The 15,060-nt window shown below is 42.7% G+C and overlaps 1 protein-coding gene across 16 annotated transcripts in view; it reads right to left on the reverse strand.

The window, feature by feature from the left end:
• Positions 1-15,060, reverse strand: part of ATP2B2 (ATPase plasma membrane Ca2+ transporting 2) — a 714,211-nt gene that overhangs the window by 467,733 nt on the left and 231,418 nt on the right. For all 16 annotated transcript variants that reach the window (XM_074958190.1, XM_074958179.1, XM_074958178.1 and 13 more), the window contains exon 3: positions 97-204. The gene's annotated coding sequence lies outside the window, so the exon portion shown is untranslated. The remainder of the gene's footprint in view (positions 1-96; positions 205-15,060) is intronic.

The raw sequence follows: 15,060 nt of genomic DNA on the forward strand, positions 1-15,060 counted from the left end.
ATTTGATTTACCAAGAATAATTGGACTCCCCAAGGATTCTGGTTAAAGCATTATAGTAACCCACACTGAAATTGTGAACATTAAACAAAAACTCACAGTATTGGCTTCTCCTTATAAAAATGAATGAATGCTTCATAAACAAGGATGCAAATCACACCACCAGCTGCTTCTTTCTAGTCTAGTTAATCAATCTTGGCTTCAAAACTGGAAAGAAAAAGAGAAAGGGGAAGGGGGGAGGAAGCAACATTAGCAATGACAAACCCTAAAAGATTAAGCAAAGTAATAGGGCAAGCAAACAAAAACTTCCATTCCATCTGGGAATAATATCCAGTGCCATAAATGGTTACATATCATTATGTAGTTATGTAGTTAAAAAGTTCTTAACCCTGTGGCATAAATATTTATACCAGTGGCTTAGAACACTGTAGCCTTAATATCACCCGACCCATCAGATTTTAACAAACAGTATGCATCACCTACATACATTTCTTTTGGGACTAATCTGACTGCAATTTGTTGTTTTGGTTTCGGTTTGTTTTTTTAATTGAAAAATATATGTGTATACCTTCAACAATTCAAACCCCAAAGCTGGTCCACACTGTGAAGCTATGCAACATTACTCATATTCGGTACTCACAGGACAAATACAGAATATTAACTGTGAAGTTGAGGAAGGAGGGCTAGCAATACAAGAGGTATGGGGTCTGAAACCAGGGAATGAGTGGGGAAAAAGAAGATACAGGACAAGGAAAGTGGACCGCAATGGTCATGGTGTATGGAATCATGTTAACTTCTGTACTTGCTGCTTAGATCCCAGAGGAGACTGAAAGGGAGCTGCAGAAAGGTGCTGTCCCATTGCCATAAGGAACCACAGGATGCACCTACTGAGGAGGCTGAGGCTTAGCCCTGGTATACACTATGAGTTTAGGTCAACTTTAGCAGCGTTAGATCGATTTAACCCTTCATCCATCCACACAACGAAGCCATTTTTGTCGACTTAATGGGCTTTTAAAATTGATTTCTGTACTCCTCCCCGACAAGGGGATTAGCACTGAAATCAACATCGCCAGGTCGAATTTTGAGTTAATGTGGATGCAATTCGATGGTATTTGCCTCCGGGAGCTACCCCAGAGTGCTCTATTGTGACCACTCTGGACAGCACTTTCAACTCAGATGCACTAGCCAGGTACACAGGAAAAGCACCGCAAACTTTTGAATTTCATTTCCTGTTTGGCCAGCGTGGGGAGCTCATCATCAGATGTCACCATGCAGAGCTCATCAGCACAGGTGACCATGCAGTCCCAGAATTGCAAAAGAGCTCCAGCACGGACCGAACAGGAGGTACTAGATCTGATCTCTGTATGGGGAGACGAATCCATGCTATCAGAACTCTGTTCCAAAAGATGAAATGCCAAAATATTTGAAAAAATCTCCAAGGGTATGAAGGACAGAGGCTATCAAAGGGACCCGCAGCAGAGCTGCATGAAACTTAAGGAGCTGAGGCAAGCCTACCAAAGAGTCAAACGCCGGCTCGGGGTCCGAGCCCCAGACATGCCGCTTCTATGATGAGCTGCATGCAATTCTAGGGGGTGCCCCTACAACTACCCCACCCCTGTACGTGGACTCCTGCAAGGGAGTCTCACACAACAGGGATGAGGATTTGGGGGACGACGAAGAGGGGGAGGTTGAAGATAGCACACACCAGGCAAGCGGAGAAACCATTCTCCCCGACAGCCAGGAACTGTTGATCACCCTGGAGACAGTACCCTCCCAACCCAGGCTCCCGGATCTTGAAGGCGGAGAAGGCATCTCTGGTGAGCGTACCTTCGTAAATATAATACACATTTAAAAGCAAATGTGTTTAATAATTAATTTGCCCTGAAGATTTCGGATGCATTCGCGGCCAATACAGCTACTGGAAAAGTCGGTTAGTGTGTCTGGGGATGGAGCGGAAATCCTCCAGGGACATCTCAATGAAGCTCTCCTGGAGGTACTCCCAAAGCCTTTGCAAAAGATTTCTGGGGAGGGCAGCCTTATTCCATCCTCCATGATAGGACACTTTACCACGGCAGGCCAGTAGCACGTAGTCTGGAATCATTGCATAAGAAAGCATGGCAGCGTGTGGTCTCAGTGTCTGCTGGCATTCAAGCAACATCCGTCCTTCATCTCTCTGTGTTATCCTCAGGAGAGTGATATCATTCATGGTCACCGGGTTGAAATAGGAGAATTTTATTAAAGGGACATTCAGAGGTGGCCGTTCCTGCTGGGCTGTTTGCCTGTGGCTGAAAAGAAATCAAAAACATCAGCCCCTCCTTTTAAATGGCCAATGTGTCTTTCAATTTTACTCTCCCTTTTTTTCCTCCCGCAGCTGCAAATGTTTCAACGCTGCCACTAGCATCTCCATCCCAGAGGCTAGCACAGATAAGGCGGAAAAAAAAAACACATTCATGATGAAATGTTCTCTGTGCTCATGCAGTCCACCCAAACTGAAAGAGCCCAGCAGAATGCATGGAGGCAAACAATGGCAGAGTCCAGGAAAGCACAAAATGAACATGAGGACAGGAAGGATGCGCGAGAGGACAGGTGGTGGGAGCAACAGGAGAGGTGGCGGGATCAAGAGGAAAGGTGGCACCAGCACGATGAGAGTAGTCAGGATGCAATGCTGAGGCTACTGGAGGATCAAACTCATATGCTCCGGCGTATGGTTGAGGTGCAGGAAAGGGACAGTCCACCACTGCAGCCCCTGTGTAATCAACCTCCCTCCTCCCCAAGTTCCATAGCCTCCTCACCCAGATGCCCAAGAACGCGGGGAGGGGGGCCCTCCGGGCACCCAACCACTCCACCCCAGAGGACTGCCCAAGCAACAGAAGGCTAGCATTCAATAAGTTTTGAAGTGCAGTGTGGCCTTGTCCTTCCCTCCTCCCCCACCCCTCCCAGGCTACCTTGACAGTTATCCCCCTATTTGTGTGACAAATTAATAAAGAATGCATGAATTTGAAACAACAATGACTTTACTGCCTCTACAAGTGGTGATAAAAGGGGGGAGGGGAGGGCAGGGCAGTTGGCTTACAAGGAAGTAGAGTGAACCAAGGGGGCGGGTTTTCATCAAGGAGAAACAAACAGAACTTTCACACCGTAGCCTGGTCAGCCTTGAAACTGGTTTTCAAAGCTTCTCTGATGCGCAGCGCACCCTGCTGTGCTCTTCTAACTGCCCTGGTGTCTGGTTGCACATAATCAGCGGCCAGGCGCTTTGCCTCAACCTCCCACCCCGCCATAAATGTCTCCCCCTTACTCTCACAGAGATTGTGGAGCACAAAGCAAGCAGTAATAACAATGGTTTCGCTGAGGTCTAACCAAGTCAGTGTACTGCGCCAGCGTGCTTTTAAACGTCCAAATGTACATTCTCCCACCATTCTGCACTTGCTCAGCCCCTCCCACCATTCTGCACTTGCTCAGCCCATAGTTAAACAGCTCATGACTACTGTCCAGGGTTCCTGTGTATGGCTTCATGAGCCACAGCATTAAAGGGTAGACTGGGTCCCCAAGGATAACCGTAGGCATTTCAACATCCCCAAAGGTTATTTTCTGGTCTGGGAAGAAAGTCCCTTCCTGCAGCTGTTCAGACAGACCTAGAGTTCCTGAAGATGCAAGCACCATATACCTTTCCTGGCCATCCCACATTGATGTCGGTGAAACGTCCCTTGTGATCCACCAGCGTTTGCAGCACCATTGAAAAGTACCCCTTTCCATCTCTGTACTGGCTGCCTTGGTGGTCCAGTCCCAAGATAGGGATATGCGTTTCGTCTATCGCCCCACCACAGTTAGGGAATCCCATTGCAGCAAAGCCATCCACTATGACCTGCACATTTCCCAGAGTCACTACTCTTGATAGCAACAGCTTAGTGATTGTGTTGGCTATTTGGATCACAGCAGCCCTCACAATAGATTTGCCCACTCCAAATTGATTCCCGACTGACCGGTAGCTGTCTGGCATTGCAAGCTTCCACAGGGCTATCACCACTCGCTTGTGAACTGTGAGGGCTGCTCTCATCTTGGTATTCTTGCGCTTCAGGGCAGGCGAAAGCAAGTCACAAAGTTCCATGAAAGTCCCTTATGCATACAAAAGTTTCACAGCCACTGGGAATCATCCCAGACCTGCAATACTACGCGGTCCCACCAGTCTGGGCTCGTTTCACGGGCCCAGAATAGGCATTCCATGGCATGAGCCTGCCCCATTGTCACCAGGATGGCCAAATTGCCGGGGCCCATGCTTTGAGAGAAGTCTGTGTCCATGTCCTCATCACTCTCATCGCCTCCTTGCTTGCTTTTGCAGGTTCTGCATATATTGCATGATAATAAGTGAGGTGTTTACAATGCTTATAACTGCCGCGGTGATCTGAGCGGGCTCCATGCTTGCCATGGTATGGCATCTGCAGGAGAGCAGAGTTGCAGGGGAAGCAGTGGTTGGATGACCAGTTTTGCAGACCTACTGCACCGTAGGACCAGGACACAACAGCTGCCAGGACACAACAGCTGAGCGGTTTGCATGCTTGTCATGGTATGGTGAAACAAGAGCAGCCGAGCAGAGTTGCAGCGGAAGCAGCCCTGCGAGACCACCAGGAGACAGAGTGCCAGCAGAAGCAGTGGATGACTATGCTCATATAGAGGACTTGCGAGATGGATTCATAGCATCAGGAGAGCAGAGTGGCAGCAGAAACGGTGGATGACGACAATGGTTAGCAGTCCTACTGCACTGTCTGCTGAAAGCACTATGGCACCCGCACGGAAAAAAGGTGTGCAACGATTGTCTGCTGTTGCTTTCATGGAGGGAGGGGCGACTGAAGACATGTACCCAAAACCACCCGCGACAATGTTTTTGCCCTATCAGGCATTGGGAGCTTAACCCAGAATTCCAATGGCTGGCGGAGACTGTGGGAACTGTGGAATAGCTACCCATAGTGCAACGCTCCAAAAGTCAACGCTAGCCTCAGTACTGTGGACGCACTCCGCCGACTTAATGCGCTTTGTGTGTGTCCCCACACTAATACACTATCAACTGTATAAAATCACTTTCTAAAAAATCAACTTCTGTAAATTCAACCTAATTTCGAAGTGTAGACATACCCTTAGTCTACACTACCAACTTATATCAGTATAACTATATCACTCAGAGGTGTGGAAAATCCACACCCCTGAGTGACACAGTTATACCAAACCAGGCCCCAGCGTAGACAGCACTGTATCAACACAGGGCTTCTCCCGTCGAAATAGCTACTGCCTCTCAGGGAGGTGGAATACCTATGCCCACAGAAGAGGCTCTTCCATCGGTGTAGATAGTCTCTTCACTAAGTGCTACAGTGGCTGCAGCGCTATAAGTGTAGACAAGCCCTGACAGACCTGTTCAGCTTCCTGGAGCTCAAGATTCACCACCTTAGACTTGGCCAGAGAATTCTTGTGGGCTTCACTGCACATAAGCACAGGAGCCCAGACCTGAGCAATTCGGATGTCTTGGCTTGATGATGTGATGATTGTGTCATGCACCATAAGTGCCATGACATTTTGATGCACAAGCTTGCTCCATAACAGAAACTTGAGAGAAGACTTGTTGACATCATAAGGTAGCATTTCTGCAGGGGATCATGAACATTCTGCATGCACATGCATTACAGTTTGAGCATCAGACTGTAAAAAACAAAGCTAACAAAAGACTCAGATTTTGAGACTAGAAGTAACAATTCTGATCTAGTGTGACCTTCTACACAGTACAAGCCATAGAATTTCAGCCAGTAATTTCTGTATCAAGCCTATCACTTCTGGATGAGCTAGGGGATAGCCTTCAGAAAAGCATCCAATCATAATTCAAAAATGTTGAGTGAGAAATAATCCAGAACATCACTTAGGAAATTGTTGCAATGTTTAGTTGCCCTCACTGTTAAATTTGAATTTGTCTAGTGTCAGATTCAAGCCATTGGATCTTGTTATGTCTTTGTGTTAGTACACAGAAACAGACCTCTGCTATCAGAAATCTTCTTCCCCTCTAGGTACTTGTAGACCATGATTAAGTAGCCTCTTAACCATCTCCTGGATAAACCAAATAGATTGAGCTACTTAAGTCTAACTGTAAAGCAGCTTTCACAGATCTCAAATAATTCTGGTTGTTCTTTTTTCAACTCTTTCCAATTTTTAAACATGCCTTAATATATTTGGATTTCTTCTAACTTGAACCTTAGCTCTGAATTTGCTAGGTTAGTAATGTTTGCTATGGGGATATTGCAATTGTCTCTAATGTCTTTACCCATAAGTCCTAGTTATATATTCACCCTAAACTCAAGTTTAACATTGTTATTTGGTCATTTGTAATGTGGGGATAATATGTACTTACCTATCTCTCAAGTTTATCTGAGGATTAAGGTTTTGAAGATCAAATCTTCTTTATAAAGACCATATTACCTTTCTAAGCATTAGCTTCTCTCATTTTTATGAGACCAAGGGGAAGAGAGAGAGAAAGGCAGGATCTACAGTATTTATGACAAAAGGAAGACATTAGCCTAATATCCCTTTAAGACAAATGTTATCCCTAGACACAATAAGTAGGAGTCTGATTCAGAACTCCAACCTAAGTAGAACTCAAACATATTATGGCTTTATTTTTTATTTTATTTTTTTTAAAAGGAAATCTAGCTATGCCCCACATTTGACAACTTTTTTTTAAATATCAGAAAAAAAAATGTATGAGTTTGCACACCAGTCAAGTTTGCCAAACTCTCAGAGCTCTATACCTTTTTTTGCTAGCCCCTTTTGACTGCTGCTTTGCTTTTAGGATTGCAAAAATACCTACTGCTGAAATTGGAGCAGAACACACTGAAATCACACTCTTAGAACAAGCTTTGCAGCTACACAGATCTCTTTCTCAGGCCTGGGAAAGGTACTCAGAATGTTCCTGGTGACACTGAGTACCTTTCCCAGACCTGAGGAAGAGACCTGTGTAGCAACAAAGCTCTCCTTTCTCACCAAAAGAAGTTGGTCCAATAAAAGATACATCACCCACCTTTTTTCTCTCTAATATCCTGAGACCAACACTGCTACAATACTGCATACTCCTAGAAGCAGGCATATAATCATCATCCAATGCAGAATTCTACTGTTAATCTCTCCTACCACGCAAAACATTATTTTTCAACATTATTTCAGGATTATCAAGCTTTTATTAACAGAGTACACCACCAGGTGGCAAGATTGCAAAATGAAGATGATAAAAAAAATCACTCCCATATAATGACATTCAGTGCCCTTAAAATGAAAATGTTTAGCACTTCTCTATCATACACCATATAATCTGCTTGCTTATGATTCTCTATCATACTTCGCATAGTCTGTTACTTATGATAGTTAAATTGAATGCAAAAATCACTTTAGATGACAGCAGAGAGATCATGCACATCAAACAATTAAATGCTGACTGCACTTGACACACAAAAAACCCTCATTTTTGTTATTTCTTCTGCTTCCTCCAACTCCAATGAAGGTTTTATACTTTACAAAGCATAATGCAATCTTAACAGCATTGCATATTTACATGCCAAAGAGATGCTAGCTTTTCATGTTAGTCAAAGATAGCCATCATATTAAAGAGATTTGGTTTGAAGAAAGAACATTAAGCTGGCTCAAGACACTTTCTAATACAGACTAGTTAGAATTATTGAAATAACTTAAAAATGTATCACAATCTGCTCCTACTCATTACAATCCAGGACACAGAAGTCAGTTCTCAAAATCTGCTATCGTAGGAGCATGTGTGCCTGTAACGGGGTACACTCACCAGTGGGGGTGCCTCTTTGGGACTGGGGGATCAACTCTCATCTAGCCTGGTACCCCTTTCTATTGGTTGCTCACACCATAGCCTCTCTGTTTGAGATTTAGGGTGCTCCTTCTTTGTGACTCGACCTTCCAGTCAGATCACTAGTTAGTTGTCCCTTTCCAATTTGTCAAAGTCCCACTGGACAAGCTGTCCTCAAACCATGTCAGACAGTCTTCCAGTCCAAGTCCAGGTTCAGTGTCACTTTCCGAGTGCCTGACAGGGGAAACTGGGCCTGCCCACTACTCCAAGTTACAGCCGAGAGATCCTATGCCTTGCAGCCATAGTCTACTCAACCTCAGACACTGTTGCTGTTTCCCTAGGCTCCTTCCTACCTCATTTCATTTCCAGGCCCACCTCTGGGTTTACCAGCCCCAGTCTCCTCTGCTCCCAGACTCTGTAGTCCAGGACAGGATCCCAGAGGTCTTACTTTCCGCCTAGAACTCCTCCTTGTCCCAAGCCTACTCCCTCTTTCTCTCTAGGGAGTAACTGCAGAGCTCCCACTTATAACCCCCTCTTTTCTTCCTTTTTCTCTTTTTTTTTAAATGTTAAAGCAGACTTGCAACCCCCTCCTGATTTCAACTTCCTGCTTTTATACAAGCTAAGTCTTCCCTTGCACAACTGGGTTTCATCATCAGTTAGACCTTACCCATCCCTGGCTCTCTTCCAGGTGCAGCCTCTAAGGACAATTGGTCCTCTTTAACCTGCTCAGGCCTTGTGTGGGGTGCACACCCCATCACAGTGCACAGACAGATGCATACTTAATGTTGTCTGCCAATTCAAGCAAAAAGTAGGATTAAAAAAAAGCTGTGTTCAATAACTATTCAAATCTCACAGGAATTTAAGGAGTTTACCCTATAGGACCCCAAAGTGCTTCGCTATTGGATATAAATATATATATGGAAAAATAAATATTGATGAATTTAATGTAAAGGTTTTTATTTTCCTGACTAGAATAGCGATGAACAAATCACACAGGTCATCCTGAATGAGTCCAGTTGAACCACATTACTCTACATATGCCATATAACGAAGTGATCACCTTGGGCTTAGTTGGGTTACCCAGTCTCTTCGGGGAATGGAGCTATTGTCCACCCTTCCCTACTTCCTGTTTTGTTAGGGGGAGTTTGTTGCGTGATGCATGTTGCATAAAGCAGCAAATTCTCCAGCCTGCAGTGTTGCACTGGACTGTCCATTTGCAGAAATGTTACACAGGAAAAAAAACTATAGGTATGTTTTAGAAAGTTTTAGATTTCATTGTAACATGGCACTTGCTCAACAGCAGACCTCCACACTGCATAACAGTTTCAAAAAAACTAAATGATTACCTCTTGAAAAAGTGTAGATAAGCATAAGGTAATCACAATTAATTCGGTATTAAATAATAATCATCACTGAAATTTCACTCTCACTATTAAGCAAACAGCAAAGCAAACAGTGTTATGATCTTCAATAACCACCTCTGATTAAGTCCCAGTTTGTTTCATGAGACACATTCAATCCTGGGCATCTCCACCAAGCATGCCAATAAGAGAGACAATTAGTTAAACAACTCTTCACTAGAAATTTAATTTAAGCCACACCATTCTGCCAGCCAGCTTGTGTTATGGAGCAAGCTTGTGCATCAACTAAACCCATACTACATGATTCGGATTCAAGCCAGTGACTGAGGGACTTAAGATTATCTGTACAGTCAACAAGACATTCATAAACAGGATGGGGGGGGGAGAATATCAAGTGGAATTTAAATAAGGTTTCTTAAAGTGTTACAGAAACTATTTAAAATTTAATTACCATATCAACACATATTTCTTTCATCTTTTGACTAATAATAGACAATCTAAAATTTACTCATCTTTGATCTTGGAGAAAATTTATATCCCATGAATCTGAGTTAAATCTCAAACCAAAACTATACAATTCTCCAATCAGTTGACAGAATTAGGCCAACAAGTATTTACTACCATGGATTGACAAATAAATGGAAGGGTCTAGCAATCATTCAGTACTTGATAACAAACTATGTCCCCTTAACAACTCAATAGTTTCCTTACTACTCTGACTACTTACATCTATGCTGCTAATACAAACTTATAAGCAAGAAGGAACAATATTCAAAGAGTATTCATAGTAGTCACTAAAAGGATATTGTACGACTTGCTGGATAAGAATGGTAGCTTTCTCCTCTAACTGCTGGACTAGCATACAAACTTGAAGAGTGAAAGTAGAAAATATACTTTTTTCCCCAAAAACTAACTGAGGTCAACCAGGTGAATATTTACATTTAAAGGCTTTGAAAAGAAAGTACTTTATCCATCTGCAGTTCACTCTGAAGTGGTGCCAGACTAAGAAAACTGAGAAATTAGAGGTTTGTATCCAAACAAAAAAAACTAATGTACATTGATTCTTACCCAGTAAGGAAAGAAACATGGTGACCATGACAGGTATTGCAGTGCCACACAATATCTTAAGTTCATCCATCATTGTGGACCAGGGATTGTATTCAATTCCAGGGGGGAGGGTTATCACAGCTCCTCCAGGAACCACAACGAGTAAGGTGAAATTAAGGTGACTCACTTAGGTTGTAAACACCATCTGAGAGGTACCACCTCCTGGGGAGGCTTCCATATACTGTTTAAACTAGATATTCCAGAGACTAAAAGACAAAGAAAAGGGCTATTGATATAAATAGGCTGGATTTAAACTTAATCAGGGCCTTCCTTCTGATCCAGCAAATAGACAGGGCCTTCTCTCCAAGGGGGCCCTCAAACCTTGCAGAAAAGCTGGAAAGACTTTGGCCTCCTATTGCCTCCTCTGGTAAGATTTAGCATGTTGTTTTTCTCTGTGATGCTTTTACCTTAAGAATAAATGTGCTTGCTTAGAAAGTGCTGTGTGGTTACTTGTCACTTCTGGCAATATACTCTGCATAGCCCTCAGAGAGAAAGCAAAGCACAGGTGCTGGCCTCTAGGCAGACTGGTTTACTGGAAATGTCACAGGGTTAAGGCAGGGAGCTTTGCAGCCTTAAAACGTCTGGGTCAGAAAGGAGTGGGACAAGAGTCCCTACCAGAGACAGGTGATGGCAATAGTCTGGCTGGCAAGTCTCGAATGGACCACAGGGGAGAGGCTGGGGAGATACAGGTACAGTTACTTGAAACTGTAGCAGGGTGTATGTACCCTGATTTATTTCAGGAAAAGGAATGCTTAAAGAATCATTATCAAGAGTCATGACCATGAACATCACTTCGCATAGGCTGATCTCCTCCTTTTAAAAACACTTCATAATAAAATTCTGACCACTAAAACACCTCAGGACAGAAAGCTGGCAAACAAAGAATGGGAAATTTTATTTTTAAGTCCTGGAAGGAGAGGTGGGAGGAGGAGGATTTGGAAAAATCCATTAAGGATCAAGCGCATGAGATCCAAGAGATTAAATAAAACAGTCAGGATTTTTCAAACTTGCTGTTGCAGTCCTACTGTTCAATAATGGCTTTTTAAAAATGTGGATGTCTAAACCTATTCATTTTTACTATGGACTAATGGCTTTGCCTGATACAGGGGTGAGGGTGGGGGGAGGCATACAACTAACAAATGTGCTCTAAAATATATTACGGTGCACAAACAGTTGTTGGCTGCCTAAAACATTTTAGCAGCATTGTGATCTCAGTCCAGCTAGTGGTAAATAAGTTTCAATCTGAAAAATAAAAATAAAACAAACTTTAGGCTGTAGTCTCAGTTTGGCCAGTCCTTAAAATAAGAGGGAATTAATAATACCCTATACATTACAAAACCAAAGATGAAAGCCTTTTATACGGAGAATGAGAATAATCTACATATCTCAAACAAATGAAACATGCGTGACTTTTGTGTGAAAAAGGAGCATAAAAAGTCTGCAGTTCAGAGTAAACACAAATAAATGGCTGGCCAATAGTACACTCAGTGCTAGGATTTTAAAAAGTGTGCACAATATTTCAATCAGTCAAATAAGCAAACCAGTACTAAAACAGGCTAAACAAACCTTTCAGGAGGACTGTAAACCAAGGCTATAAGAGAACCAGATATTCCAAACCTGCTGAGAGCTTAGCTTGTATAAACTCCTATCAAATGTAACAGTCTAAACACCATTCCACCAGAAATTGTCCATTAAGTGAAAGGGCATCATGTCACAAATTTATTTATTTACATTCCAGTTGAACCGAGAGAGATCACTTGTGATCAGAACTCCATTGTGCTATGTTCTATTGCATATGCATAGTAAGAAATGGTCCCTGAAGACAGAAGGTAGGAGACATGGATATACAAGCAGACCAATCAGGACAGCGGCTAAAAATGTTGATTTCTTTCTGGTTTTGTGTCAAGTTTGCGGTATTTCTTGTCAATAAATTATGGGGTAAAGGAGAAAGATAAAAGGGGAAGAATTAGAACAGGAGCAAGAGTGTGGGGGGGGAAAACAAGAGGAGGAAGTGCTGAGAGGAGGGGAGGGAGAGGGCAGAATGGAAAGGAACATGGGGGTCCAGGACAGTAAGGATTGCAGCAGAGGAGATGTGAGGAGAAGGGGCATATGGCAGTCACAACAAAAAGCAAAGAGAAGAATGCAGACTCTAAACTGGATAAGTCACAATCTAATGACATCACATGTTTACAGAGGCATTAGCCTCTTCCCTGATCCTCTTGCTGTTTTTGAAAAATCGAGGACTCGGGTGGCACCGTAAAGACTAACAGATTTATTTGGGCATAAGCTTTCGTGGGTAAAAAACATTGCTTCTCCACTTGTAAGGTAACTCCCTTCTCTTCATATGCCAATATATATTTATGCCTGTATGTGTAATTTTCACTCCATGCATCTGAAGAAATGGGTTTTTTACCCACAAAAGCTTATGCACAAATAAATCTTAGTCTTTAAGGTGCCACCAGACTCCTAGTTATTTTTGTGAATACAGACTAACACGGCTACCCCTCTAATACTTGCTGTTTTTGCTCTGACTACTTCTACTGAGAGAGCATCCCTGTGCCCAGGCTGGCTCTGCACCAGGAGCTGCTGTTTTTACCTTCCCCAACTGGCCTGTGGGGCAGTGGAGAGGGAAATGTGGGAATCTCAGTGCTGTTTCAGTTCTAGTTTTTTATGCTGGGAGAATCTCTCTTTGCTGCTCAGAAGAACTTAGGGCACAACCAGACAATCGTCGAAATGCAGGACTGGAAGGGACCTCAAGAAGTCATCAAGCCCAGCCCCCGGCACTGAGGCAGGGCAAAGTATAACTAGACTGTTCCTGACAGGTGTTTATCCAATCTGTTCTTAAAGATCTCCAACAATGGGGACTTCACAGCCTTACTTAGAAGTCTATTCCAGAACTTAACTACCTTATAGTTAGAATGTTTTTAACCTAAAACTCCCTTGCTGCAGATTAAGCCCATTACTGCTACAAGCCTGAATCAAGAACTTTGTAATTATTGTATGTATTTGATTCCTTCAACCAATTTTAACTCCTACCTTTCTTTCTTTTTATGAATAAAAATTTAGATTGTACATACTAACGGCTTGGCACCAGCATGATTTTTAGGTAAGATTTAAGTTATATATTGACCTGGGTGTGTGGCTGGTCCTTTGGGATCATTATTTGATGAGACTGGTTATAAAGAACCACTCATCTCTAAATCCAGTGGTTTTGGTGGTGACATAAGGAATGCTCAAGGAAACTACTTTTATGACTTCTTGTTAGCCCGTGTGATGAAACAAAAGTTTACTTTTGTTGCTGGTTTGGTCTATCTTATGGAAGAATAATCACCACTTTGGGGATGTATCTGCCCTATTTTTCAGCAGCTCATCCCTAAACTTGACATCCTCAGTTGTGACCCACTGAGGCACAGTTACACTTACATACAACACTCCTGTTAATACACCCCTGAATGATATTAACCTTTTTTGCAACTGCATCACATCACTGACTCATTCAATTTATGATCCACTTTACCCTCAGATCCTTTTCAGTACTACCACGACTAGCCAGTTATTCCCCATTCTGTAGCTGTGCATTCGATTTTTCCTTATTAAGTAATATAAGGATATTTCCTTATTTGCACTTGTCTTTATTCAGTTTCATCTTGTTGATTTCAGACCAAGTCTCCAATTTGTCAAGGTGGTTTTGAATTCTAATCCTGTGCTCCAAAATGCTTGCACCCCCACCCAGCTTGGTGTCATCTGCAAACTTTATAAGCCCCACTCTCCTCTCCATTATCCAAGTTATTCACAAAAATACTGAATATTACTGGACCCAGGACTGACCCCTGCAGAACCCCACTAGATACACCCTGTCAGTTTGACAGCAATCTATTGGTAACTACTTTGAGTATGGTCTTTAACCAGTTTTGCACCCCCCTTATAGTAATGTTCATCACATGGCCCTGTGTACACTCAATGAAATGCCTTGCACTACATGTACAATACTGTGTCATTAAACAAGACCTATCCGAAGCATTTTACAAGCATTAGTTGAGCCAGTGGGATGTAATGTCAGGGAATGAAATCAGTGTCGCAACAGTTTTGTTGTGTAGTATAAATAAGGTTTTTGTGGTTTAGCTTCATCTACTTTCAAGTGGACTGAACTGCACAAAGGCACATTTAGCACAGAACAAGAGTGTCCACATGGGGCGTTCGTGCAGAATAGTATTACGACTGAAAAAAAAAAATCACACACTAGCTTATTCCACACAAACTTCTCATGTAGACAAGCTCTGCTGTAATCCAGACAAGAGCAATGCTCTATGTTACAGCTTCGGCAACCATCCAAGTGAGACTACCCAACAGGGTTAAAGTCTTTCTAAAATGATAAACTGAGCTTTGACATACCCTGAAAGAGCACTCTGAGCCCTTGGTACTGGCTGAATGGATCTACTATTGAGAGGACCTTTACATGGTGAAGATAAGGCAGTTTGATGTTGAGAGATAACGGATAGTACTCAAAACCTGTCAGCATTCACTCTGAACTGTAAAAATAAAAACAACAACAAAAAAACAACCAAGCCCAGTTAACATGAGTGGTTTACAATAATAAAAATTGGGAAATTGTCCAAATGAACATTATAACTTCCCCAAGAATAACAGTTGAAGCCAGCAGAGATTAAAACAAAGTTCTTCAGAAGACACTCCACAGCAATGTTCCCTCTGGACTGATGTACACAGAACAAAGAGCCTGATAATTTTTCAGCTACT

Source organism: Natator depressus, chromosome 7 (assembly GCF_965152275.1).
Source record: "Natator depressus isolate rNatDep1 chromosome 7, rNatDep2.hap1, whole genome shotgun sequence".
Classification (NCBI taxonomy): Eukaryota; Metazoa; Chordata; order Testudines; family Cheloniidae; genus Natator; species Natator depressus.